The sequence below is a fragment of the Myotis yumanensis genome, unplaced genomic scaffold, assembly GCF_028538775.1.
Source record: "Myotis yumanensis isolate MYYU_CA2020_CCGP unplaced genomic scaffold, mMyoYum1.0.hap1 SCAF_2, whole genome shotgun sequence".
NCBI lineage: Eukaryota > Metazoa > Chordata > Mammalia > Chiroptera > Vespertilionidae > Myotis > Myotis yumanensis.
The window spans coordinates 67,308,058-67,312,787 of record NW_027223753.1 but is presented as its reverse complement, the minus strand read 5'-3'; positions in this window follow the sequence as shown (position 1 = coordinate 67,312,787).

The window sequence follows — 4,730 nt, the reverse complement described above, 5'->3', positions numbered from 1 at the left end:
TCCTGGCACACTTGGCTCATGGCTTATGCTCGGCTTCCCGATATCTACTCACATGCCCCACGGCCATGTGAACCCACACACACAGTGGACTAATGGACTGCAGCTAGCCTGATGCTGTACTGGGCCCTGCTCCAACACGGTACAGAAACTCTGGACACTGGCATTGCTTCTAGCCTGATGTTGTACTGAAACCCCAGGTACACTTCTGACTGGACTAAGGGAAATGGGACTTCAGAAATACATGGATTTAATTCCCTGCACATAATAATCACTTGTTCTTTGCAAGTCTCAGAAAATTCCTTTTCTCTGTATATCTTAAGAACTCTACCTCCAGCAGTGCCCAGTGGGGAAGAGGAGCCCCCACTTGATCAGAAATCAAAAGATCTATACAAAAAATGTTTTCAGCAATTTTGGGGGGAAGGCAGTTCACAGCCATGCTTTTCATTGTGAGAATTGAGCCACTTTGTACATTTCTACATTCTTTTCACTAATTCCTCAGATGTGGCTATAGCCTGCCTCACTAGTGATCTCATCTCCTACTGCTTTTGTCTAGTGTTCACAGCATTTATTTATTATGGTAATTCTTCAGTGGTACAGAGGGCATAAGATGCAGGAACTCTTTAGAAATACAAAAAAAATAATAATAATAGAAGAGACTTTTCTTCTACTACAGAAAAAAGCTTAACAAAGCAGGAGGACTGACAAAACAGTGCCAGATGCCTTCCTTTTCATTCTGAAGTCTCAGGTTAAATGTTGCCAATTATGACTATACTAGAGGCCTGGTGCACAGGATTAATGCACTGGTGGGGGCATTGTCTGTGGGGATTGGCCACTGTGGGAGCGCTACTCATCCCAGTCAATGGAGCAGCACTCCCCCTGTGGGAGCACACTGACCACCAGGAGGCAGGTCCTGCATTGAGCATCTGCTTCCTGGTAGTCACTGCGTCACAGCGATCAGTCATTCCACCATTCGGTCTATTTGCATATTAGGCTTTTATTATATAGGACTAGAGGCCCGGTGCACAAAAATATGTGCACTCGGCGGGGGAGGGGGGTCCCTCAGCCCGGCCTGTGCCCTCTTGCAGTCTGGGACCCCTCGGGGGATGTGCACCTGCTGGCTTAGGCCCGCTCCCTGAGGGATTGACCCTAAGCTGGCAGTCAGACATTTCTCTGGCAGCGCGGGAGCCCTCGGGGGATGTCCACTTGCCAACGGGGAGCAGACCTAAGCTGCAGTCAGACATCCTTAGTGCTGCTGAGGAGGCAGGAGAGGCTCCCACCACCACGGCCGTATGGGCAGCCATCAGCCTGGCTTGTGGCTGAGCAGAGCTCCCCCTGTGTGAGCACACTGACCACCAGGGGGCAGCTCCTGCATTGAGCATCTGCCCCCTGGTGGTCAGTCTGTGTCATAGTGACCAGTCATTCCCAGTCATTCTGCTGTTAGGGTCAGTTTGCATATTACCCTTTTATTATATATGATAGAGGCCTGGTGCAAGGGTGGGAACCGGCTGGTTTTCCCTGAAGGGTGTCCCGGATCAGGGTAAGGGTCCCACTGGAGTGCCTGGCCAGCCTGGGTGAGGGGCTGATGGCTGTTTGCAGGCTGTCCACAGCCCCTTCAGGGTAAAGGTCCCCACTGGGATACCTGGCCAGTCTGGGTGAGGGACTGATGGCTCTTTCCAGGCTAGCCAAGCTTCCAATGGAGGCTGGCTGAAAGCAGGTATCTGGGATTTCTTTATCTTTTATAATTGAAACTTTGTTGCCTTGAGCAGAGCCCACAGCCAGCCCGGGCAGGTGGGAAGCTTTGCTTCCCCCATCACCGGGGCATCCAAGCCTCCTGCTTGCTCCAGCTCCATGGCTGCCAGCCACCATCTTTGGTTGGGTTAATTTGCATATTATTTGCTCTGATAGGCTGGTGGGCGTGTCTTGTGAGTGTAGCAAAGGTATGGTCAATTTGCATGTTTCTCTTTTATTAGATAAGTTTGGATATAACAAAGAGCAAGATCATGTAAACAATGTCTGCAGCCTGGGGATGTTCCTTTCAGTAAAACAAAGGGTCACTCATGGTGGATATAGGAGCTTCCATGGCAGGTTCTCTGGCCTTGAACTTATTATATCAGGGGCTAGATCCTCTCTGGAGTACAGAGAAGCAAGACAACACATGAAAGCCCTGGAACATGCACAGCTGGCATGAGCTATGGGGCCTACCATAAGTATGTCTTCTTCATACTAAGGTATTAGGAACAGATCAATTCTCCTAACCCATCACATAGTCTAAGCCCCCACTGACTTCATTATTTCAACTGACTCTTATGCCAATTAACAAGCTCTTTGTTATTAATTTAGAATATAATTCCCCCTGTACTAAATCACCAAGTGCAAGGTGTTATTCTAGATTTGGTCATTTCATATACCTATTCACGCACACACCCACTCTCCCCCAGAGGCTGCAACTAGAGTCAGCATGCAAACATACACAGCACAGTGTTTTTCTTGCATTATTTTAAATTTAACTACTTCCTGAATAAAATAATTTTCTCCAGCTCCATACTGCTATTCTCCTGAGCTTTGAATCCTTATTTGCTCTCCAGGATAAAACACTTTTATTGGACACTGCAACTTTATCAATTGCCCTTGCTTTCTGTCCACACCAAGCAGACTAGTAAAATTTCTTATTTCAAGCCTCCTTTCCTATCTGTTATACTTTAACCTAATAACTCAACTGTGAAAATTGGAACATTAATATATGAGACTTTACATATCATCATTGATTACCAAATACTTGCCTAAATAGATAGATGAACAATAAATGACAGTACACAATATGTAACAAAAAATGTTTCCAGATAAATAACTTTTGTGTTTTACTTTTTTTTTCATAAGCCATTTTTATTTTTATTTTGTTATCTTTAATTTCTTTATTGGTTAAGGTATTACAAATGTGTCCTCATCCCCCCATTAACCTCCAACCTTCCCCCCGCCCCCATGCTCTCATCCCCCTGTTGTCTGTTTCCAATTGGTTGGCTTATATGTATGCATACAAGTCCTTTGGTTGATCTCTTCCCTTAACCCCTACCCTCCCCCACTTTCCCTCCAGGAATTGACAGTCTGATCGCTGTTTCTTCACCTCTGAATCTGTCCCTGTTCATCAGTCTATGTTGTTCTCTATATTCCACAAATGAGTGAGATCATGTGGTATTTATCTTTCTCTGACTGGTTTATTTCACTTAGCATAATGCTGTCCAGTTCCATCCATACTGTTGCAAATGGTAAGAATTCCTTCCTTTTTACCACAGCATAGTATTCCATTGTGTAGATGTACCACAGGTTTTTAATCCACTCATCTGCTGATGGGCACTTAGGCTGTTTCCAGATCTTAGCTATGGTGAATTGTGCTGCTATGAACATAAGGGTGCATATATCCTTTCTGATTGGTGTTTCTGGTTTCTTGGGATATATTCCTAGAAATGGGATCACTGGGTCAAATGGGAGTTCCATTTTTAGGTTTTTGAGGAAACTCCATGCTGTTCTCCACAGTGGCTGCACCAGTCTGCATTCCCACCAGCAATGCAGAAGGGTTCCTTTTTCTCCACATCCTCTCCAACACCTGTTGTTTGCTGATTTGTTGATGATAGCCATTCTGACAGGTGTGAGATGATACCGCATTGTCGTTTTGATTTTCATTTCTCAGATGATTAGTGACTTTGAGCATGTTTTCATATGTCTTTTAGCCTTCTGTATGTCCTCTTTTGAAAAGTGTCTATTTAAGTCCTTTGACCATTTTTTGATTGGATTGTTTATCTTTCTTTAGTTAAGTTGTATGAGTTCCCTGTAAATGTTGGAGATTAAACTCTTATCAGTGATAACATTGGCAAATATGTTCTCCCATGCAGTGGGCTTTCTTGTTGTTTTATTGATGGTTTCCTTTGCTGTGCAAAAGGTTTTTATTTTGATGTAGCCCCATGTGTTTATTTTCACTTTAGTTTCCATTGTCCTAGGATCAGTATCATAGAAGAAATTCCTTCAGCATATGTTTGCAATTTCACTGCCTGAGGATTCCTCTAGTATTTTTATGGTTTCCCTTGTTAGGTTTAAGTCTTTTATCCATTTTCAGTTTATTTTTGTCTATGGTGTGAGTTGGTGGTCTAGTTTCATCTTTTTGCATGTATCCGTCTAATTTTCCCAACACCATTTATTGAAGAGACTGTCTTGACTCCATTGTATGCTCTTGCCTCCTTTGTCAAAGATTAATTGGGCATAGTGGTTTAGGTCGATTTTTGGGTTCTCTATTCTATTCCATTGATCTATTTGTCTGTTCTTGTGCCAGTACCACGCTGTTTTAAGAACAGTGGCTTTGTAATACAGCTTGATATCTGGTATTGAGATCCCACATACTTTCTTCTTCTTCCTCAAGATTGCTGCAGCTGTCGAGGTCTTTTTTTATTCCAGATGAATTTTTGGAACGTTCGTTCTAGATCTGTGAAATATGCTGTTGGTATTTTAATGGGAATTGAATTGAATCTATAGATTGCTTTGGGTAGTATGGACATTTTGATGATGTTGATTCTACCAATCCATGAACACGGTATGTTCTTCCATCTGTTTATGTCTTCCTCTGTCTCTTTTTTCAGTGTCCTGTAGTTTTTTGCATGTAAGTCTTTTACCTCCTTAGTTAAATTTATTCCTAGGTATCTTAAATTTTTTTGGTGTGATGGTAAATGGGATTGCTTTTTCAG